Source organism: Camelus dromedarius, chromosome 7 (genome assembly GCF_036321535.1).
Source record: "Camelus dromedarius isolate mCamDro1 chromosome 7, mCamDro1.pat, whole genome shotgun sequence".
Classification (NCBI taxonomy): Eukaryota; Metazoa; Chordata; class Mammalia; order Artiodactyla; family Camelidae; genus Camelus; species Camelus dromedarius.
Window position 1 is genome coordinate 73,177,958 of NC_087442.1, and position 25,720 is coordinate 73,203,677.

The 25,720-nt window shown below is 34.8% G+C and overlaps 1 protein-coding gene and 1 non-coding gene across 5 annotated transcripts in view; both read left to right on the top strand.

Annotated features, from left to right (window-relative positions):
• The window catches only part of MAGI2 (membrane associated guanylate kinase, WW and PDZ domain containing 2), a 1,119,445-nt gene that overhangs the window by 456,002 nt on the left and 637,723 nt on the right, over window positions 1-25,720 (top strand). The gene's annotated exons all lie outside the window — the stretch shown is intronic.
• TRNAA-AGC (transfer RNA alanine (anticodon AGC)) lies at window positions 6,563-6,635 on the top strand. Its single transcript has one exon. It is a non-coding gene; the product is annotated as a tRNA-Ala (tRNA).

Here is a 25,720-nt window from a genome sequence, read left to right on the forward strand (position 1 = left end):
GATATTGATTGTAGATGTTTTAGAGTACAGAAGCTTGGTGTTTAATCTCCAGGGTAGAAAATGGTCAATAATTTATTCTCCCTTCCTGAATATTTTTAAGTTAACCTCTCTCAGACATACTACCAACACTTTAAAATAATTTGAGACTTCTAAATACCAACACTTGGAATAGTTAAATGAGAAGACATTTTCTATAACTTCTCAGGAAAATAGTACATCAATTCCATTAACAGCTTTTCTTAAAAAAAAAAGTTACTAATATGTCACTAAAGAAATTTCTAGATATCTTTCAGCAATTCTCATGTATCTGGGAAAACTAGAAACAGATCTGCCTAATTAATTTTTTCAGTGATGTACTTAACCTGAAAGATTTCAGGTAAAGAAACCTCTGAATTTCACAAGAAATCCAAAGGAATTAAGGGCTTAGAAATTATGATTTAGGAGTTGCTTTACCAACTGTTTTCATAGTTTTGTTGCCTGAAATTTCAGGCAATTTCTTCCTTTTTACATTGAAAACACATTTCTGACACTGTGCCAGACAATATTTGATTAAGTCAAATACCCTAGAGTCAAGCTCACCTGATTATTCTGGAAATTGCTCTTCATTTATTCTCATGATGTTGTCTTTAAAAAAAAAATCAAAATATTTTTCAGTCTTTGGGGGCTCAATAAATAATATCTCCTTTTCCACCTGCAATCTGAAACAACTGAATAATAGGAAAACATAGTTAAGGAAAAAGGGAAAACAAAATACCACCTTTCATCACAAATAAAGCTGATAGCCTAGAATGTGGCTCACATCTATAATGAAGGGGCTTCTGAAAACTGAGCACCAGAATTAAATAGACTTACCTACAACAGTCAGGTTAACTGTGAGTAGTTCACTTTTACAAGACAAAAGGAAAGGGTTTGGTTACACAAACACACTTTCCTTTCCACATTCCCAATCCAATTGTCACTTTTCTTCAGAGGGTGTAATGTTATGCTAATGGGTGCCCCTCCACATGACAGTTGACTTTAGGTATAGAGACAAAGCATTCCACCCAATATTGTACTTTCTAGGTTCATCAGTTACAATGTTTGAACCAAATCATCTACCGAATACTGTCCACTGTCTCTCCAGTCATGAACGGTATAGTTTGCATGAACTGTGTATATCCAGCTGAGCATAAAACTTTTAACTGGAGTCCATGAAACGACCAGATTCAGTATTAAACTGTAAGTGTATAGTCTGAAATTCCTCTTGCTTCACCCCACACCACATAGACAGATTTTTTTTTTTATGTTTTCACCCTAAGTATTAAGTTATACTTAATCTGTTTAAGGTATTCAGAATTGAAAAGCATTACTTCTTAGAGCATGAAAGAATGTTGGGCCCCATTTAACTGACTGCAGTCATTCACTATATATGCTCCTGACAGAAATAAAGTTCATGGACTGAGAAAAAGATACCAGCATGTTGCTGGTTAAAAGTTAGGGTCACATAGCTTTATCACATCATGGTTCCTGCCCTTTCACTGGGTGAATAGCGTCTGCGGTGAGAGGGCTGCCTCTACTGACATGGAAGCACAGTGCTTCCGCATTTCCACCACCAACAGCAAAGGGCTTTGTGGTCCACCTGCCTGTTTGAATTAGTCCTCCTTGACTCACCACATAAACCTTTAATTTCCATTAAGTGGATTTCCTTTGTGTATCCCTCATGCTGTGCTTTTTTCCACTTTCCTGAATTTTCACATTTTATCCCTTTTTTTTGGTCTGTCTTCCCCTCAATATCTTTCATTATTCTATACCATAAAGATCAACTCAAGTTGGTCCTTCTCCTTAAAAGGTCCACCAATGTCCCAGCTCAGGGCCCATTGAACTATCTATTCTCAGAAGTCTTAAAGCACTTGTTTAAACTATAGACTCTGCTCAATCACTTAGATCAAATTCCTGTTATGGAGGTGGGTGCTTCATCATAAGTCTTCTAAGTAGACCATAAACAGCTCAAGACTCGGGACAGTATACATCTTTTTTATTCCCTGGAGGGTATGTTACTAAACCATAGGCAGTTGCTTTAAGGAATACTGAAGTGAGACAGACCTAAGTCTAGGGCCAGGCACTGGAACCTACTATTGGTATAATCTCCAGCAAGTTACTTCTAAGCCTCAGTTTCCTTATCTGTAAAATTGAGACTGTTGTAAAGATGATGTGTTCAAAGTACTTAGCATGATTACTGGACATAATATTCAATAATATTAGTTACTATTACCATTGTTTTTTGCTGCATGTTCATAGTTAGGATAAACTTTTTTGAAAAATAGACTGTATTTTATTTCCTATAGAAGCATATCCAGTGCTCATGTGGAAAATATACAGCCACCAGGACCACTCTTGTGCCTTTTAAGCAAAACTGAGACTGACGAAGAAGAACCATTGAGACTTTTTTTTTTCATTGAGACTCTTAATTCCTTAACTCCTGAATGTTGTAGCTCAGTAGTTCTCAAAGTATTATCTGGAGCACGCATGATTCCATGAGTGCAATACTGTATTCATAATTCTAAGATGTTATTTGCCTTTTTCACTGTCATTTTCTCATGAGTGCACAATGAACATTTCTAGAGGCTGTATGACACGTGATATTGCAACAAATTGAATAAAGAAATAGATTTGAGAATACAGACATCTTTTATTAACCCACACATTATAGATATTTGTAAAACATGAAACAATGTCACTCTTCTCATTAAATAGTCTTGTTTTAGAAAATAGTTTTTTATGTTTCATAAAATACATTATAGAAACACAATGGGATTATAAGTATTACTTTTAATGAATTAAAATGTTTTTTAATTATCACTTTAGTATCTAATACTGTGAATATCAGTAGCTATGACCTACAAAAATAGAAAGTCTTTGTGGTCTTCAGTATTTTACAAGACTGCAAAGGAGTCATGAAACCAAAATGTTTGATAGCTGCTGGTGTAGCTGACCATCCTGGGTTTTAATGGGCTTATACATATAATCAGAGAGAAGCAATAAATATATGTGTCAAATATGAATTATGGTCATATGTTTTTATCTCTATAGTTTTCCTAAATTTATTCTTTCCTTCTTCGCGATCCTTTACTCTTGTATTTCCACATCCCCTCACCTTCTAAAAAGAGCCATCATGAATTTCACTTAGTAAAATTGAGACACAATAAAACACTTACAAAACAAACATAAATATTTCATATTTTCATGTGATTCTCTCATTGATAATAACTAGGGGGTATTTTGATCAAATGTTCTAGCTCTAGGCAGGATCCCACTGAGCCTTTAATAACAACAAGAATAAAAGTAATGATAGCATTATGGCTGACAATATAAAACACTTATTATCTGCCATTCACTACCCTAAGTAATTTTAATGTGTTATTTCACTTAATCTGCATTATTCACATGTTGTTCAGGAGGAAACAGAGGCCCAATAAATTAAGAAACTTAACTAAGGTCACACAGGTAGAAATTAAACTTGCTTTAGAGTTCATGTCTTGTCTACATCTAGAATCAAAGCTCTTTCTCTATCAATATCACTTAAAGTTTCTCCAGTCCATATTTGTTTACTATGTTTTAAAAATTTGTTAATGCTTAGACTAGCAATTCTTTAAAATCAAGTATGCTTGTTTTACTTTTTATTTCATGTATAAGTATGGGTTTGACTTAGCATATCATGATTATATTTCTTAATGATCTTGTCCAACAAATTAGCTGTCAGTTAATTTTGTATTCATATGTGTTAATTAGTGATGGATTATTGTTTAACATAAACTTAATGACTTAATAATAAATGTTTACTGTTTAACAAACACTTAGTGCATTTAAACTATAATAAATATTTATTATCTCAGGGTTTATTTGAGTTAGAACTCCAGTAATGGCTTAGAGGACATTCAGAAAAGATTCTAGATGAGAGTCAACATCTTGACTGCAGCTTCCTGAGAGACTGCTCTCATCTGAAGGTTTAACTGGTGCTAGAGGATCCACTTCCAAGGTGGCTCACCTACATGGCTGTGGACTGGAGATCTCATTTCCCTGCTAACTATTTGCAAGAGATTCCTACCCCATGGACCTTTCCATAGAGCTTCTTGAGGTCCTTGTGACATGGCAGTTGGCTTCCCCCAGGGTGAATGATCCAAGAGAAAACAAGGTGAAAATTGCAATATTGCTGTGATTTAGCTTTAGGTCACATGCTGTTACTTCTGCGGTACCCTTTTGGTTACATAGGTTAGCTGTATTCAGTGTGGGAGTCAACTACTCTAGGGCATGAATACTAGGAGGTAGGACTCATTGGTGACCATTTTGGAGGCTGGCAAGCACAATGTATTTTTATTTTTTTTAAACATAAAGTTTTGACTGAACTTCAAGTAATAATTTTGACTTTTCAACTTGATTTTCTCTTATTTTATCTACTTTTTTTCTCCTCTAACCTCACTTTTCTCCTCTTCCCAAATTTGTATTTTTTATTGAGGTGTATTAAAAAATTAGGAGAAATGGAGAGCAGGGAAGAAAGATCATTGCCTTGGAGTCTTTTAGGCCCAGACTTGATTTCTAACTTTCCAATTTACTTATCTATAAAATTGGGATATTTATACTTATTTGGCAGATTTGTGGTAGGATTAAATGAGTACCTATCATGATAATTGTTCAAGAAATATCAGCCCTGTACCCTTCAATTCAAATATCTATCATTTCTTGTACTGTTCTTTTGAAAAATGCAAGGTAAAATACTTGTTAATTAGTAAATATGTTTAATATAATGTATTCATTTTCCAATTTTTTATTGCCATCATTCCCATTTCCCTACCTAAACATTAGGGGTAGCTCCAAGGAATTGGGTGATTTGTTAATTTTTTAAGATTTCTTTTTAATTTTAACATTGCAAAGTACTGTACTGTGTTATCTAGAAGTATACTTAGATGTAATCCACAGTATTTTTATAAACATAAATGAGAAGTAAGATACCAGTACTTTTTTCCTTATTCTTGATGTTAATAAGTTTTCATCATATTACAAGATGGAAGCTTGTCTCAGTTTATACTATTATACCGAAGGGAATAGAAAAATTTATGCCTTTCTTCCCAACTAGAGGCCATTGCCAGTCAACACTACCACTGAATCAGACTGTACTGAAAAAAATGGAAAACAGTACCTGTCTACATATATTTGTTCATCTAAATAATGGGTTTAATATTTCACCTTTATGAGACTCAATTAGTTATTATTAGAAAGGGTTCTAAGTGTAATAAGAAATGCAGTGTAAATATGATACAGTGGTTCTTGAGTTTAGCTTATGCATGGGCATAATTTATACAATGTCAGTTCAATCTGTAATGTGAAATTGGTAACAGAACATGACACAACTGAAGCTTGATGCAAGAATGGCTTTCTTATTCCATGTCCCAGCCATCACAATTTTAATACTAAATGGTTTGTTATTTTTTATTAACTAGACTTTTTTCTCGATGACAAACTGAAGGAATAGTCCAGAATTTTATAAATATCTGCAAATGTTATGTAAATTTTTGGTCACACATAAAGTAGTAATTTTCTTTTTCACTTGGTTTGAATTTACTTTTAAGTATCTGAGTCACATACATAAATATAAGCCATAAATATTATTCAACACGTTTCAGCATTTCCTTTTTCTCTTTTCCTGATGTTTCATTAGTGACATTTTTCAAATCAAATTTAACTAATCCTTGGTTCAGTCTCCAAACAGGAAATTGGTTCCTATAGGGATCCGAATGACAAAAGAACTGCTCACTTAGAGGATGCTTTAAAATACTTTGTTCTTTGAAAAAAAAAAATGCAAGCCTCCTGATTTTTCTGACCTTAATGCTCTGATTTTTCAGTTTGGATTTAACTGTGAATGAAAAACTCTGAAAAGCCATATAATCCATCAATATTATATTTGCTAGAGCTTGAGTTTCATACATCAAAGTATTTTTTATGGCTTTGATATTTTTCCTCCCTTAATTATGTCAGTCCTAGTTGTATTGCATTTAATACTCTTTTTCTGTCTTGCTTTTATTAGCCGTTAGCACTTCTTGTAGAACGTATCTAGAATTCCCGACATCAGTTACTCAACCTTTTTTGACTGATAAGTATGTTAGTGTTTACTTTGAGGCAAGAAAAGAACATATTTTCAAACTGCACGTGTAAATTGCAGATGATCTATTCTGTATAGCCACACGTATATGTGATATGCAGATATGTGTGTATAAAAACTAGCATTTAATGATAATCACACCATTTAATATTAAAAATAAAAATAAATAAAAATGCAGTTTACCAAAAAACAAGCTAAATAAGAAAAAACGTAAAGGAACCTAGGATCAGAGCAGTCAGAAAAGGTCTTCTTAAGATATAAACAGAAACATCTCACTACCATGCTAAACCACCTTTGCTTCCATTTGCATCTTGAACAAAATACAAACTCTTAAACTTTGCAAAAAAGAACCTAAATGACATAGCTCTTGCCCTCAAGGAGATTATGGTCAGGTTTGAAACACAGGCATTAGTATTAAATAAATTGGGAGGAGGGTATAGCTCAGTGGTAGAGTGTGTGCTTAGCACGCACAAGGTCCTGGGTTCAATCCCCAGTACCTCCATCAAAAGTAAATAAGTAAACCTAATTACCTTCCCCCACAAAAAAGATAAAAAAAAAGAAAGAAGTATTAAATAGATATTCTTAAGTATGTAGTTATATATGTAGTGTTTTTATATATATATATATATATTTAAGTGGGATAAAGGAGAATGAAAAGGGACTATGAGAGAGGTTAACTTGAGCAACTGAAATTAGATTGGTGAGTCAAGGAAAATCTTTCTGAGAAAGTGACATTTTAGTTAAGCTCTGAGGTATGGAAGAGGCCAGAGAAGAGCATTCTGGAGGAGGGGAGAGTTTGTGTGAGAGCTTGAGAAAGGAAAGACCTTGATAAGCTGGAGAAACAGAAAGCTTTGATGATGGATTATCCAAAATGAACGCCATAATATAGTTAATGATATGTTCAATTTTATTAGTCAGAAATCATTTTTATGTACCTCAGTATTTCCTCTGTGCATGTCATAGTGTTTAGTAGATATTAGATCACCAGTTAACATTTAATGATAAAGTGCAAAAACAAGTTTAATGGTTGACAATAACTAAAAGGGGGAGAGGTAACTGTAGTATCTACCTCATATGATTGTGAATCATAAATGAGATCACTAATAAAAGGTTCTGATCTCAGAGCCTGGCACATAGAAAGTGCTTGATAAATGCTAGATTTAAAAAATTGAAGTTCCTACTTTTCTCCTGAGTTTTTCTAAATAACCATTATATTATATTGCGTGACAAATAAATTTTACAACTTTAAAGTGAAATAATCCCTATATACTACCACAAAATTCTAATTCATCACTTGAATTGAATGTCGTCAATGTATTTTTCTCTCTGATTCCTACACGATTGGCAGAGGTAAATTTTCCTTTCACATACAAACACATGCACACTTTTGGATGGTTGGTAGACAGTGAATCATCAATAATGGTTTTGGGATAAGTGACAGCCTCAAAGCTTGTATCTCCCTTTGAGTATCAAAATGTGTATCATTTTCAGCAGCAAAAGCCCATTGGCAAACCTAGTTTTAAATACAGTTTTGACTCTCTCACATTTTTCTTGGTTCTGCTGTGAAAAACCAAACCTAGCAGTTCCTATACGTGGAAATGAAGTCCTTGCCTTCTTATTAGGAGCTCTATACTTCAGACCAGGCAATTTGCTATTTCCTTGTTTCTAAATAAAACTATGAAGATTCCTATTGCTGAAATAAAATCTGTTTTGGAATTATTATTCTTGGTCCTTAAATCTCTTGTCAGATGGTAAACAAAGTACTCAAAAAGATACATTCATTTTTCTTAGCCACAAGTACAGTGCATTACCCAGATATGATCAAACATTGTCAGTTGCTTAGATTATTCTAAAATAAACCATTGAATCCTATAGATAAAATAAAAATATGTTCCATGGTTTCTATGAAATTATATTCTCATAGATCATTTATATATTTTTTTCACTTTAACAATTTTATTTCATTTTTGGGTCATATTTCCTGATTTTTATTCCAGCTCCACCTTCTCAAAGGGAGAAGGGATTTTTGTTCTTATTTAGTCTTTTTTTTTTTTTTAATTGAAATAGAGTCAGTTCCAATGTGTCAATTTCTGGTGTACAGCACAATGTCTTGGTAATGCATATACATATATTCATTTTCATATTTTCTCATTAAAGGTTATTACAAGTTATTGAATATAGTCTCCTGTGCTATATAGAAGAAATTTGTTTTTTAATCTATTTTTATATATAATGGATAACATTTGCAAACTTCAAACTCCCAAATTTATCCCTCCCCATCCCCTTTCCCCTGGTAACCATAAAATTGTTTACTATGTCTGTGAGTCTGTTTCTGCTTTGTAGAAGAGTTCATTAGTATCCTCTTTTTCTCTTTTTTTTTTTTTTTTTCAGATTTCACATATGAGTGATATCATATGGTATTTTTTTTTCTCTTTCTGGCTTACTTCACTTAGAATGATGATCTCTAGGCACCAGTCAGAATGGCCATCATTAAAAAGTCCACAAACAATAAATGCTGGAGAGGGTGTGAAGAAAAGGGAACCCTCCTACACTGTTGGTAGGAATGTAGTTTGGTGCAGCCATTATGGAAAACAGTATGGAGATTCCTCAAAAAAAACAAAAACAGACTTACCATTTGACCTAGTAATCTCACTCCTGGGCATCTATCTGGAAGGAACTCTAATTTGAAAAGATACATGCACCCCAATGTTCATAGCAGCACTATATACAATATAGCCAAGACATGGAAACAACCTAAATGTCCATTGACAGATGACTGGATAAAGAAGTTCTGGTCTATTTATACAATGAAATACTATTCAGCCATAAAAAAGAATAAAATAATACCATTTGCAGCAACATGGATGGACCTAGAGATTGTAATTCTAAGTGGAATAAGCCAGAACAAGAAAGAAAAATACCAGTGTTTATTTTTATTTCCTTAAATATGCCTGTTAAGTTCAGTGCCTTTAACTAAACCATGCTATTCACAGTTAGGTATGTTCAGTTTCCTTTGTTGGTTCAGTTCAAACTTGAAACCCCAATAAACATTTTGCAAATGCCTGTCATTGATCACAAAAAAATGAGCAAGAAGATATGAGTGTCTCAGTGTGAATTCATTACTCTTATTAGGAAAATGATAAATCCTACCAAGTAGAACACAATAGAATAATTTTCATGTATTAGCTACAGAGAAATATTCTTATTATATTATCACTTTTATATGTAAATGTGAAAAGAAAATTAAATGATCAAAGTAAGATAAAAAGTAAAGGTATACTAGACAAAACAATTTTTTTCATTTTTGTCATGGAACGGAGACAGTAAATCATTCCATCTCTCTGAGAGATCGCTAGTGATCAGTAATATCCATGTTCTTTTCTTCTTGGGCACAGAGAAGTCAATTCTAGATAATACATTATGAGCTAAAATTACCATTTTCAGGCCTGTTTCATTAAACCTTCACCTGAATAGAGAGGACAACAAGGACCTGAAGGCAAGGGGACCACAAGATGGAAGGCCTGAATCCCTAAACAACTACATGGATCACAGTTCCTCCTCCCCACCCCCAGCTCACCCCTCATGCCAACCTATGTTGATCTGTGAATGACAAATAAGCTTTTGTTGCCTAATGCTTCTGATATTTTGGGGCTGTTTGTGATTAAAGTTAGGTTACCCTGACCAATCCAGTACCTTTTTTTTTTTTAAATAATAGTATTGCGGAATTTAATCAGAATCCATGGATATAGAGCTTCTAAATCCATGCATTCTGGATGAATTAAATAGTGGTGGTACCTTCAAAATATTTATTATAGAAAGATTAATCATACCACAAAGCTGCTAGGGGCAAGCTTAATAGAATCACATAGAAAGTATTAAGACATTCACACTTCTATGTAATGGAAGATCTATTTTCAAGTGTTCTAAATAGTAAAATAAACACTTTCTGCCAAAAAGGAATACTGCTTTCCATAACTATGCTGATGTTTTGTAGCATATATTTTTCACAGACTGAATACTCAGAAAAATATTCTATGGAAAAAGCTGATCCCACCGGGAGCTAGTAATTGGCAAAAAAAAGCTCAAACCCAAAATACTCAGGTAAGAAAGGCAGAGAACAGCAGCATCACACAGCTTCAATCAGCAACCTGAAGTATATAGGATCAAAGCATTTCCTAGAATTTAAGATCTACTACTTTCAGACTAAATTTTAAGACAGAGAAAAAGCAAAGATCGGTGCCCTGGCATAAGAAGCAAAAATCCTTCCTCAAGATTAGACCCCATGGAAAACAGTAATGCAGCACACACAGAAGGGAATCCAAACTGTGACAAATCTCTCTCCTAAGCCTCATACATGACGGGTTTTCACCACGTCCTTAGAAAGGAGGAAACAGTTAACAATCCATATGTATTACTTACAGTGCCATACAGAGTGATGTAGAAAATACTCGTTAATAAAGGAAGCTTCAGTCATTTTTCAGTAAATTGTTTTCATGTTCACATTATGTTCTGAATTTAGGGCTCACCCCTGCTTCCAGGATTAGATTCCATATTTGGTGTTCAAAAAGGCCAAGCCAGGGTTTTTGGATTTCGGGATTTACAATGCATATTTCCGCCAGTGTGCAGAGCAGTCACTGGACATCCCTTGCGCAGCTCTTATCAACAAATACATCTAAACCCAATTGTTGTCCACCGCCTGTTTCCACAGCGCTACAGTATATGAGGCATATATTCAGCAAAACATGAACAAGATATAAAAGGGACACCGGCAAAGACAGATAAGGACCTGTTCTGATCAGGTAAAGAATAAACTGTAAAAGTCACTGCTATTATTAAGCCTCAGCAATTTCATAAACCCCCTTAGAGAGACCTAAGATGGACACTATGGTAGTCATCCAGGAAACATGGAAAATCCAGTCGGACAGCATTATCTGTGCCTGTTTCTTAGTCTTCTTGCAAGCTAGTAACTATAAGGAGACAGAAGATGCTGGACAATGGCCTTCAGAATTCATCTGCTAGGCCATACTACAAATTTGTCACCCAGTAGTTTTGCTCAAACTGCATGTTAGATTTGCCTGGTTGGAGGAAAAAACTGAGTAACGTGAGCTCAGTTTGGACACTGCACATCTGTCTGCCTGTTTCACTCGGCACAGTTCAGAACGAGAATTATCCTATAGTAACTCTGGTCCCTAAATATCAAAGAAAGTCATGGGCCTTTCTCAACTGGAATATGACCTAAAGATTGTGGTTTGTTGTTCAGTATCCACTATGAAAACTGAAGTGTCCAAAGACTAATCTCAAAGAGATGAATAAAGAAAAGAAACAAAATGAAAGAAGAACAAGAAGCAGTAAAGACTACACAACCCATCAGACCCATTCTGGCCCATAACTTCCTAAGGAGAAGCCAAATATACTCAAATGACCACTACTTCTGTTTGCAAAGAAATGAAAATTCAATAAACCAACCTATTTTGTTTTCTTTTTAGCTTAAATTTGTTGTTGTCAACATGATAATAATACCTTGTTGTAATGAAATTTTTCCATTTGAGACAATTCATTGACTGAATTGACTAGTCATTTATAATGCTGAGTTGATACAAAATTGGATGATTGAAATCTCTTCAGAGTAATTTTCTCCAGAAGATGAATCAGTGATCACAGAAATGCATACAGTAGTTTCCACAACTATTTATTAGTTTATTGCCAAACCAGAGTGCAGGCGATGTGAATACTAAATCTAAGCAATTATCAAAGGTGGTGAACAAGGCTTGTCCCCTGGTCATTTGTTGTCCATTGTATTGTAACAAACAAATCATTAAACATTTCAGTCAATTTTTAGCTACCTCTTACCTTAAAAAAATAAAAAATAAAACAGGCACTTTTGCCATTCTACGAATCTGGTCCTTTTACAAAATAGTGCATGCTTTTCTCTAGGTTCCTCTGGAATATTTATTTACAATTGAAAATTGTTAATTATGACAGAGTTCTTTGTCATGCACCCTGTCTCTTAGAACACCTCTTGGGAGGGCTCTCCTTTTGGGCAAAGCTGGACTAGTTCTCTAGAAGATTTAATTTTGCCTGACCACCTTCCCCTCATCTTCAGCATTAATATACAGCCCATTGGGTTTGGCTGTTGTCACCTTAAAATTTTGCAATTGATTTGGATAAAACATAACTGATATATAGCAAGGATGTGACCATAATACATTTGAACATTAAGAACCTTTCCTTGTGTATTGATAATAAATACTCACTAGTTTATATTCATAAGTGACTAACATTTCTGAAGCTTTCTATTTCTATTGTTATGAAGTAAATATTACTGAAATAATATTTCAGAGATACTTTTTAAAATTCATTCACATAAATAACAAAGCACTAGAAATTACAGAAATAAAACATTCCATTCTCTGTTTTTACACCTGAGATGAGAGGATCACAATTCCTGAAGCTGAATTCCAAGTTTCCTATTGATCCCCTCTGTGGAATATAGAATTTCTAGACTTTGTTCATAATATGCTAAAAGAAAAAAAATCATTAAATTGGTCATTGTCCAAGATAGGTTGCTTTTTATTGTTCTATGATACAGATAGACCTCAACTTTGACTCAGAATGCTCCTAAACCCTGGTTATGTGCATAGCCAAGATAAGGCAACCTTTTATTTCCAATAGTTTGTGTCATAAATAAGAGTTCAGTTTTCATAAAACATATTTTTTCCATGAAATACAAAAATGATGATTAAAGGAAATAAATACAGATATATGATGCTTATAATTTCTTAAGTATGTAAAACCAAATTATCTTAAAAATCAAGACCCAAATATTCTTTTAGGGGGATTTTTTTTTTTTTTTTGCATGAACTGGACTTAGTAAAGGCTTCTTAAAACAAGATTATTAAAATTTAGATTGAAGACAGATCATCATCCTACCTGGTAAATCTCTCTGTGGCAAACAGAAACATTTTTCATTTTTCCAAGGACATTTGAATTACTTCCAAAATTTGTGTTACCGGTCTCAAAAATGTCCACTGACAATTTTATGTCCACAAAAATCTTTAAATGGTAAATTATGGGGGGAAGGGCAGTTTCCATGGCAATTCCTGTTCTTTAAGTATCTCTTGCTCTTTTTGCTCTTTTATTTCAATAAGAGCTTCATTGCTGAGCTCCTGAGAATAAATGGAATTCTTAGAATACAACCCCCAACAGACTCAGCTGAGTCATCACCACAGCATTAGCCGAGTACTGTTGCCAGTGGAATTAGCAGTGTGTGTATCCTCGCTTGTTTCTTAGCCCATTGTAATTTCAAGTTTTGATTATTACCAAGGGGGAACTATCAGTATGAGAAAGGTTGTAAAATGTATAGGTCACAAGCTATAAGCTAGAAGCCACCCACATTTCAGAATATTATATTATCCAGTATCTTGTGTTTTTCAATTACGAGTAGCATCTAGTTATAATACAGGACACAGCCATTGTAGTAAATTCACTTTTCAAAAAGCCTAAATTTAAAACTACAGAGAGAAGATAAAACACATCTAATCCAAACTCTTGCATGAGGCAGGATAATCCAAGGATATTTATTGATTTTATTAATGGATATGAGCATGTATTTCCTGAAGCAAAAAATATATGTTGTATACCATTACCAACTGAACAACTGCAGATCTTCCTTGACTTACAATGGGGTTATGTCCCAATAAACTCATTGTAAGTTCAAATTACTGAAAGTCAAAAATGCACTTAATATATTTATCCTACCAGGCATCATAGCTGAGCCTAGCCTACCTTAAACATGCTCAGAACACTTACATTAACCTATAGTTGAGCAAAAACATTAACCTATAGTTGAGCAAAAACATCTAACACAAAGCCTGTTTTATAATAAAGTGTTGAGTATCTCATGTAGTTTTTTTTTTTTTAATACTGTCTTGAAAGTGAAAAACAGAATGGTTGTACAGGTACAGGATGGTTGTAGCGTATTGGCTGTTTATCCTTGTGATTGCCTGGCTAACTGGGAGCCTATCTCACTGCTCACTCTCATGGCTCACTGCTGCCTATCTCTAGCCAGGGGAAAGATCACAATTCAAAATTTAAAGTATACTTTTGCTGAGTGGGTATTGCTTTTGCACCATTGTAAAGCCAAAAATCAGAAGTCAAATCATCTTAAGTCAGGGACCATTGTCTGCTATTTCTAGTTTTTAACCTTATGGGCTCATTCTACTGACTCAATATTAATCTAATTTTGGCTTTTGAGAAATATGTTTTTGTGATATTCAAATTGATATTACAAAAATAGTTTTTTCTTTTTTCTTTACAAATGAATATTGTATTTTCATCAGATAAATTTCCTAAACCTATTGAGATGGTAACATTTTTTCTGCTTAGCCCTATCATTATGGTAAAATTATAATAATAGATTTCCAAATATTGAACCATCTCTCAGTCAGGATAGCCTGGATTATGCTGTAGTAACAAAAATCCTTTTATCACCATGATTTTACAGTAGGATTTCTCACTTGGCACTATTCACATTTTGGGTTCGGTGACTCTTTGTTGTGGGAGGTTGTTCTGTGCATTGTAGGATGTTTTGCATCATTGCTGTCCTCTATCCACTAAATGCCATTAACACATACCCCTTGTAAGTTGTGGCAACCAAAAGTTTCCAGACATTGCCACATGTTCTTTGGAGGCAGGGGCATGATTGCCCCTGGTTGAAAACCATTGTTTTAAAATAGTGCATGTCTATCAAAAGTCAGGTGGGGGCTCTCCTTTATATTCCACTCTGGGATGCAGGTTGATAGAGCTGCCACCAGCTGGATCTTTCTTGGACACAGTTGCAAAGGGAAAAAGAGAGGATGTACAAATTGCACACCAGCTATTAAAACTGCCCGATGTGTCACTTCCTTTCTTGAGAATTTGGCCAAAGCAAATCACATGGATACACTTAAATTCAAAGGGAACTGGGAAATGTCTCATGTACTGAAAGGCAGGGAACCAGTTATATTGGGGATCTGACATACTAACATCACAATATTATTTTACAATCTGATTTGAAGTGTAAATTCTAACTCAGGCATATTTCCTGAGAAAGTATAAACAGCACACTGCATGTCTATAATACTCTCATTTAGACTGTTTTGTTGTTCATACCTACAGAACTACAGGGTTGTTGTATTGGGCTGGTGTATTTTTTTTATTGCTCTTTCAATCTATATGAATTACTTCTTTTTTTCAGTTAACCATTTCCATTTGTGCAATCCACAGTAGAACATCAATATTTGTGGTTCTGGTTATTTATACAGTGTGTATGAGAAATATAAAAAATAAGCAAACCATCAAAAACTTCAGAAGAAAATCTAAATATGTAGTTAATGGAATGATTGATTACATAGAGTTCAAATTGATGGGTTGAGGGTGTAGAGTATGCTCCTTCCAACCCTCTGTAACCACAACACTCTTCCCACTTTCTAGTCTGGGGCTCCTTGCTTCTTCTGCTCTCCTTTGATGAAGTTCTGTAGTTGTGCTACTGTAGTAAAGGTCACCTACTATTAAAAAGCATAGCTGTAGATAATTGTATAAGGTGTTGTTAATATAAAGTAGTAGAAATACATTATATAATTTGTAATTCATTTTCACAGTATTTTAAGGCTGGAAACTGGAAATATGGGGTAGACAAATAACATTTCCTATGTGATAATTATGCAAAAGTTTTATATACCATTCTCAGTAATTCTCTTTATAATCCCAAGGATGTGATACTACAACAATTGTATATATTTCCATGTTTCTGATTGGTAGAAAGCTTGGGTATCTATTTCTGCCTCTTATGGGACCTACTTATTAAAAATTTTAATAAAAAATGATTCTTGTATATGACCACCACTCCCATTTTTTGATATTTGTAAAGGACCACAGATAGATTTTATGTGCTAACCAAAAAAAGGCTAGAAATCATCACTGTTTAGACCTAGTAGAATATGCGAAATGCCTGATGGGTAATGAAGTAATGATAGCAGTCAATATCAGTCATCTTCCATGGATTTTAAATCTTTGCTGGGAAAGCATGTACCAGTTGAGGAAATTATTGCCTATTTAGATAACTGAAGTCAAACTTAATGGATTTTGTTATTAACCAAAATTGAAAGATTTCTTAAGCTGTTTCCCTGAAATGAACAAAGAATAAATCAAATATATGTTTGTGAGACTTAGGTAGCTCAATTAATGTTCCTCATAAACATTATATCCTAGGTTTTTATACTATCTAAGTCTCAGGAAAAGAATAGTAGACAAATAAGAGATTTTAATCCTTTAGGAGCTTATGATATAGTGAGTGGAAGCACACAAATGAATAAAATATATAAAAGTAAACTGTTACCAGTGCTAGGGAGGAAATCAACAAAGGGCTGAGTTGGAGGACCAGTGGAGAACCTACCCTAGACAGGATGCCAGGAGGAACTGAGGGAAAGCCAGTGAGATCTGGACAGTGGCCCAAGAGGAGGAGGGAGTCTCCCATAGGACTACAGAGGAAGACAAACCATACTGTACATGGCCTCTGAGAAAGGCATTGGATTTTATGTCAACTGCAATGGGAACGGGCTTTAATCAGGAGAATGACATCCTATGAGGATACTTCAAGGAATGTCATGACTATATCCAAACAATAAAAGGAAAAATAATAAAATAATAAATAAATCATATTATGACATGGGATTTTACTGAGTGATACAGTCTTTGAGGTTAAAAAGCACTTACAGGATCTGATTTATATTTTAACAAGGTTAACAACCTGGCTAGGAAGAGAGCAGAAATGAAGGGACTAGTTAGGCTACTGCTATCATCCAGATCTGGCTTGTTGGTAATGGCTGTGGGGAAAAAGGGTTAGATTCTGAATCTATTTTGAAGGTATAGCTGATAGGATTTGCTGACAGATTTGCTGTGGAGTGGAAGACAGAGAGTGGGCAAGGATGATACCAAAGTTTTTTCCAGAGTCCTGGAAGTATAGAGCTGCTTTTAACAGAAAGGGAAGAGACTGGTGGGGAGTTTTCAGGGGTAATAACACTTAACTACCACCTCTAATATACATGCAATCCATATATGTCCATTAGATCCTTCTCTGTCTCTCTCCACCTGCCTTGCTATCTCTCTGCTTCACCATTTCTCTGTCTCTCTCTGTCTCACATTCTCAGTGTATAGGTATCTGGGGGTATGAAGTATCAACCAGGGAAGTTGTCCAGACGTAATGTGCAGAGAGTTGAAAAGAAACTCTCCTCATCCTTGTCCTCTGGTGTTAGACCATATTGTATGACCTTTCAGTTTCTCTCTAAAACTGCATAAAGTTTTAAAATTGGAAGAGATCATAAAGAATAGCTTGTCCAATTTTTCACTGTATAGATATGGACACTTAGCTCAGAAGTTAGGTGACTCACCTATGGGACAGGAAAAAGGAGAAATAAATAGCATGACTTTCTCCAAAGCAAGGAAAAAAGATATGGTCATGAGAGGAGCAATTATGTGAGTAAATGACATAGTTTTAAATCCCAAAAAAGAAAACAAATAACAGAGTACAAACAAAAATGTTATATACATACCCCGAGAGGAAAAATGAGTGGGATCAAAGGCAGTATTTTTGACATGATGGCAAAATGGACAACTCATTGTGCAAAGCTTTTGTTTACAGCTTTTCAATTCAATATTTTTTTTAAAACTCTGTGATTTCTTCTCATTAATACCTCTTAGGACTTTTTCTAATTTGTAGAAATTAAAAAATAGAACACTTACACAACTTTGCACAATCTTGTGCAACCAATAAAAATGGTTTCTAAAGTAAAAGTATTCAATCTCCATTTTGTTTGCAGATTCAGACTTGCATAAACCTAATCAACTTTTAAAGAAACTAACTGGGGGCAGATCAAAATTAAAAAACATTCCTCTCATGTAGATTTTTTGAACTCTTACAGATTTTTATCTCATTTCGAAATATTTCAGTGTCGTTTTGTTTGGTTTTCTGGAGTTAAATGATAGCTTCAAAATTTATGTTGTAACAAAACTCAAGGGTGAGAATTTTATTATTTCATAGGTTAGTGTGAATTTTTATGTGCATTTTACATTCATAAACATATAGATATAAATGTAAGTAAAGGGTTATAGATATACTTTTCCCCCCTTAACTTTACATATATGCAGGAAGAAAAGACCTGCTTATCTTTACTCAGGCACCATACATGCCTAGCTAGAACTTTTAGAGTGATGCAGAAAATAGTTCTTAGCTATTTCATTATTTAATAGTTTAAAAAATTACAGGGAAAAAAACCACACACTTAACCTTTGTAAGCTTCATGTGTCTTATCTGAAAAACTATCTTACTTGCCTTAGCTATCTGATTGAATGGTTATAATGGTCAAATGAGATAATGCCTTTGATTGCTCCCTGATACACTATGTCGATGTTTTTAGTATGACCATTCAGAAAACAGTGTCAATTTATCTTTTCCCTGATGAGAAAGGACTATGTCCTTGAGTTAATCAAAGAAGGAAAGGAATATTTCCATGTTCTTTAAATAAAATCTGTGTCTCAGTGCTTGACATTTTAAAGAAGTAGGCCACATCCTGTGTGCTAAAATAGAAATATGTTGGATTTTTCTGCAATTCCTAAAATTAAATGTGGTTTCACTACAGTAGTTATTTTACTATTTGTTAATGCACACAGGTGTTCATTGGTACAGTACTGCTCTCTAAAGACCCGGGCCCTAGACTCAGCACTAGTAGGCATGGGTGCCTGAGGAAGGAGAGTTCCTTGACCTGAGAGCCAGCAATTGACACCATAGATTCACCCACTGTAATTCAATTAAATTTTATTTAATTCCAATGGAGAAAATCTATAGGGGGCAAAGCTCCAGAGCTCCTATACAGTAGAACTTCCTTCCAAAAACACTGGAAACCAGTTTAAAAAGTACTGTTTTCAAAATAGCACTCTAAATCAAGGGACAGCTATAATGATGCTCTTGCACATCTTGTGAACACACATACACTTTCAGAGGGACACATCTAACCATCTCCACGTCAAATCAACATCCTCCAAAAATAAAGCAGACATGGCTTTATGTGATGAATCATTCTGGAAAACATTCTTTTTCCTCTGCTGGCCACTTGAGGACACCCTTTCGATTTTATTTTAGCATCAAAATTTTGCTTTGTTTTTAAGAGATACTCCAATCTTTGTTCAGGTATATGTTTAAATCGCTATAGTTATTGTAATTGATCACTCTTAAATTATCCTTGCGCATGACCACGCATCCACTTGCTTACTAAGACCTGTTCGTTCTACCGAAGGAACTTACAATGAATCCTTCTTCTCTGCTCCTATCCTGCTGTCCTATTAGAAGTTATCACCCTACTAATATGTTTCTTGAATTTGAAGAGCTTTAGCTTTGACTCAACTTGTGCTGTTTTTAACTTCATTAGATAAAAATTCTGTTTCTGAAGTTGACAATCTAAAATTTAGAAACCTTGTCAAATTTTGAAAAATCTGAATCAGGCTTTTATTTTATTTTCATTATTTTCATCATTTATGAAGTTGTCTAAAATGTAGGAAAATGTGGAATTTTAAAGAATCATTTAGAAAGAAATTCCAACGTGTTATTCTACCTTAACTCTTTATCAGTAAGAAAAATAACAATTGAAGAAAGATATTTACATTGTGTTCTTAAAGATCTCAAAGTAAAAATTCTCCAGACTACAATACCCAGTTCCTTTCCACCATCTTTCTTGGTGCCTATCAAGCTAATAGTTAGGATATTCTGCCTGTTAACATACTTTGCTTTAGTTTGATCCTAAAGCATTATTTCTTCTATTATAAAACATCATTTCTTATTTTAACATTCTATTGCATTCGTATTTACTACATAGGCTATCCTCAGATACAAGTATATCATGCTGTAGATAACACTTGAAATTTCAGGATTTTTTTCCCTCCCCTTTATCATAATCTTTTAGAAAGGCATTGTTCTTCAATTCTCAGATCTCATTTTCCACTAAATAGCAGTGATGCTTTCAGCATCCTTCTTTTTCTTTTATTTAGTAGGTGAGGAGTAATTTTGGCACATTTATATAGGCAATAATTCAGCCATTTGTGCAAATTTTCTTACATAAGAATACTCTTCACATTTAACCCTCTACTGTATTCTTACTTCTATATCTCACAATCAGAAGAAATGGATAAGGTGAAGTAAATTGTCTCAGCAATCAGAAGTTACTCCTCAAACAATCTATCTGAATATCATTGGTGAGGCAGTCTACACAAATGACAACTCCTCTGCTTGCTCACAGGGCCATGTAAATTATGCATGCAATTTCCCTGTAACTTGTCAGTCACCTTGCCTTTATCCCAGATGTATTCAAGCAGTTCTGGCACTTTAAGGTGAGGAATAAGGATGCAGAGCCATGGGATAGTTTTGTTCTTTCTTTCTGTTCAGGCTTCCCTCATGGCCCTTTTCTGAGACACTACTGACAGATACTGCAGTTGTCACCTACTGGTTGACTGGAGGAACCCTGCCTTGGGGGGGGTCCCTTAAACACCTCACACATCTCATAAGAAATCTTTAAAAGTATCCGTTCAAAAGTGATGTAAGAACAACTAGTATGTAGAAAGAAATAAGAAGGTCAAGATTAGGAGCTTCCGGTTTTGTTTTGTTTTGTTTGCTGGGATTATTGATGGTTGTATTTTGAAATTTAAAGAGGTGGACTAGTGATCTGCATAACTGGCCAAAAAAGAAAACTGATTAAAACATAATTGAAACACATGGCACTCATAGTTACTTGAAAAGCATTTGCACTGATATTTTGTCCTTTTATTTTTAAACTTTTTTAAGAAAATTAAAATGGCATAGAAATTCAGGTTCACACACACACAAGTGATATATTGGAGACAGGCAGCATTGACTTGAAAGAGCCCTCCGTGCACATCTCTTCTCCACTTCAGTTCAGTGACTTTAAGTTGATAGCTTGAAATTGGCTATGGTGACATATTTACTCTGCAGAAATTGGCAAATGCTGCAAATTAGTTTGTTTTTGGTTTTTTTAGAGCTAATTGTTAAACATTTAGCAGCATATCACTGCCATAATAGGGTATTTTTTCCTCAAATCTCCATGACTGTTTCAGGATTCTTCACATTTATCTAAAATATCATTGTAGTCATTCAGTAAAGGTTTAATTCCTATGTAGATTTATTTCCAGTTTGTGTCCCAGAGGGTGGCTGCATGGCGCAGTAAAAAGCACCTGTGGCTTTGTATTGAAAGGTGTTGTTAATCCCTGCTCTGTCCCTTTGCCTCTCTGACCTCGGGAAAGTCACATAAACTCACTGAGCCAAAAACTCTTCCTCTGTGAGTGGGGATAATATACTACCGTAGAAATTAAATAGGCTGAGATAGGTAAAGCATGCAGCACTGTCTGACAAAGAATCGGGTTGAGTCAGTGGGAGCCTACCCTCCCCAGTATCAAAGGACTAACTAGGTTCCATATTAGAGAATCCTCAAGAAATGTTTTACTTATTAATGTCATGAAACCAAAATCCATGAACTGGATGCAATCTTGGGAAAAGTTCAGTACCTTCATTTCATGTAGAAGGTCATTGACATTAAACGAGTATCCAAGGCCAGGTTTCATGAATCCTAATAGAGTTCAGTTGAACTCTCTTCTCTCCTATGTACCATCTCTTGGCCTTGGGTAGATCATGTTAACTGTTTCTTCTCTCCCTTCTCTCACTTCTATCTTCTTTTCTTTCTTTCCGTTTCTTTTTTTTTCTTCTTTCTCAATCCAGTTTAATTTGATTTTGATTTTATAAAGTTACTCTGGTGCCTTGGGGAGAAGAGATTACTTGACTAAAATTTGGACCCTCTGCAAAAGCACATTTTACTTGAACAGTGAAACCACTTTGCTGAAACACACTAATGTAAATGTCAGGTGAACGAAAGAGATGTGAGTAGATCAGGTGACCCATGGAAGATGACCCGTGGGAAAAAGGAGCTATTTAATAGGTGACTGACTACTTAGGGAGAGCAAAAAGGAAAATCCTATTTCCTGAGAGCTATTATGTTCCAGATTCTATGCTAGCAATTCCATGATTGCATTTACTTTTAGATATTGTATACTCTATTTTACAGAATGAAGAAGTTAAGGCTTAGGGGCCTTAAGCTGTCTTGCCCAACGTTGCACAATCAGTTCATGGTTGAGTTATGATTAAAACCAAGTGCCCATCCACTGCCCTTTTTTCCAAAGCGAGTTTCCAAAGTCAGAGTATATAGCTCCCACCCTATTCATTTTCCTTCATGGTTTGAAACTGGGCTTTGTAAGAAATATGCTCTGTTGAGTTTAACCCATTGAAATAGACATATTTGAGACCATGGTTTAGAATTTCTAGAAATTATTTTTGGTTTCTACTTCCAAGGAATATTTTCATTTTAAGACATTGTACAAACCATACAAGTCACTGAGATAAAAAGTATCCTGCTCTAGGTAACACATACAGAAGTAAACAGTGCATTCTGCTAAACTGTGGCTTGCTTTGAGATGAGAATTAAAATCAGGAAGGACTCTGAAGGCAATGGAGAAAGTGCCACTGGGTGATTCAAAGGGCAGAAGGGAAGGTGGAAGGTATGGACAACAAATCGCACTCACTTCACAATCTTGTCCAGGCTCAGTTTTTCAGGCAAAGTTGGTCTTGTGCAGCAGGAGTCCCCATATATGCTCCATTTATGTCCATCTTGTGGGGTTCATGAGGTAAAGTAGATGAAGGATTATGGAAAAGTGTGAGCCTCTGGAGAAAATGAAAGATACAATTCAACCTGGTTTTCAGAAGTCAGAAGTGGAATGACTCATTATGAGATCAGAAATGCAGTCCAAAAAGGACAGCTGTCAACAATGGAATTTATTTATGCCCACTTGTTACAGAAAGCACTTCACTTTTATTTGTGTGTTGGTCTCCTTAGTTATGAAGCATATTCTTGTGTGCATTGTTAATGCGTAATGAATTACCTTCAGAGGACTTAGAAATCTAGGTAGGACCTTCCATGTGCAAGGTCTGATCCTGAGAACTGTTTATGAAGAGGGAAGACTAGTGAAAGGAAAAGCATGTTACATTCTTTTTCACTTCATGTACCAAAAGGTATTTAAGTGTAAGCTTTTGTTTTCATTAAGGCCTATTGGAAGATGATAGTGTGTTTTACATCAGGGCAATAGGCTCAGAATATATAATAACATGAGCTGAAAACCAATTAAAGAAAATATTATAACATAATATGGATGCTGCTATTTATTATTTGCTTATTTAGAGTAGTGTCTGGTACATGAAAAGTACTGGTGATGATGATGAGTAGGAGGAGGAGAAGGACTGTGATGGTGATGGCAGCAGTGGTGGTGATAATCTTGATGGTATTGACGTGACGATAGTGGATGATGGTGATGGTATTGATGGTGTGCCAGGCATTGTGCTTAGAACTTTGTATGCATTATTTCATTTAGTGCCTGAGAACTCTGTGCAACAGATATCATCACTGTTTTACAAATGAGTAACTTGCCTAGTACAACACAGCTGGAAAATCATGAAGTCAGGGTTGCTAAAGCCCTGTTATCTTTGACAACACGCTGTATTTAAAGGCCATTCTTAAAGCACCTGCTATGGCTGGTTAGTCAAGGCTAAAGAAAAACTCAAAGCAGGAATTTTCTGCTTTTGACTTTTCTTCTCTTAGAATGAGATAACCAAACATTTAATTATGCATGCATGCAATACATATAACTATCTTCAAGTAGAATGGGATACTTCTGATAGTGACTGAAAATGCATTAATTTGGCATAAACAGTCAAAAAGTGATGAGTTGTTTTTGATGAAAATTGTAATGTAGTCTATGAGGCAAGGAGAGAAAGTTCCCAGAGATTCTGGCTCTGCAGACATTGACTATACCTGCCAACCCAAAAGTAATCTACATGCACACCCAGTGGTAAACAGAGTAATACATCGATCATTTAGTCTACACTCATACAAACCTTCAAAAATAGGATCTTTTCCTGTTAGAAGCAAAACTTTATATAATTGAAAAAAGAAGAGAATTTTCTTGAGGTTATGTTTGTTTATAGTTTGCAAAATGTGATAACCATAATTCTCCTGCAGAATTTTTCCCACTATCAGATAAGATCTATTTATTTTATTTTGATTTCATAGAAGCATAATACCATATTTACACTAAACATGCACTTAACTGACAGGTACACTGCATGCTTTAAAGAAATTTAGTTTGCTACTAAACATATTTCTGAATGTAAGGGAGCATTCCACGGAAATGTTTATTTAGAAAAAAAGACAGTAGTTTTTACATAAAGCAGGTATAATTGCCTTTTAAGAAGAATTAATACTTAGTTTATTGGTAAAATTTAAGTGCTGGCTTTTTAAAAATTGTGTAATTTCTACTCTCTGCCTGCCAGGGAGCCATCACAAATGTCTCAAGAGACCATACATTACAAGATATAATAATAAAGCCATGTATGTAGTTCATCATTAGTTAAGTAGTAGTTGGTGCAATTGTAGCTCTGTGCAGTAGAATGAAAGCTACCTAAACTACATTTAATAATACACAGTCAGTGGTGCTTTTTTACCCTTAAATATCTCCAGATGAGATGGAAACTCATATGGGGATATACAGAAAATTTACTTCTCACTTATTAATAACATCAATAATGATGATAAAAAATTAACATTTAGTGAGTATCTAATAGTTCCAGACATTATATTAAATACCTAAGGTGAATTCTCATTTAAGCCTCAAGATGAAACTATGAGAAATGTCAGGAACCCGAGGCACAGAGAGATAAAATGACTTGCCTTTGGTCACACAGCTTGGGAGTGGCAGAGAAAGCCGTTAAGCCCAGAGACAGAGTCCAACTCCTGAAATTGAGCCTTTAGCCAATATGCAAAAGAGCAGAAATCAAAACAGTAACAGTATTATCTGCTGATATAACCAACTGCTCTATTTTGGGTTCCAGATGCTCAGGGAATAAGATGCTATATGATATTAATCATGTAGCACAGACTGACTTGCTTGGTTCCTAATCCACAAACTTCCATTTATTAGTTTTCTGACCTTTGGTGAATTATTTAATATCTCCAGACTTCACTTTCCTCATGGGTGAGTAGTGGTAATAGTACCTCACAGTTATTCTGAGAATTAAAGAACCTAAATCCCTTAGCACTAATGTAAGAGTTTTAAATTAGTATTGTTATTCCTGGTGCTGCTGTTGTAACAGCATTATACCTTGCATGTGAACTATGCTAAAAGGGGTGGGTCCCCCTGCATGTTGTTAGCAGGGAGTCCTTGAAAGCCAGACAAAGTGGAGCTAAGAGAAAGAAAAGGGAGAAAGAGCAATCAAAGGTGCAGACATGAGAAAGACCCTGATATGAGGAGAGATGATAAATAAGTTCAGCTGACAGGACAGTTTCACATAAGATAAAAATAGGAATGAGATTACAAAAACTATGTATATACTTTTATATTACATGGTGCAAAATAAGCACATTCATCACATTTGATTCTGATAACTGT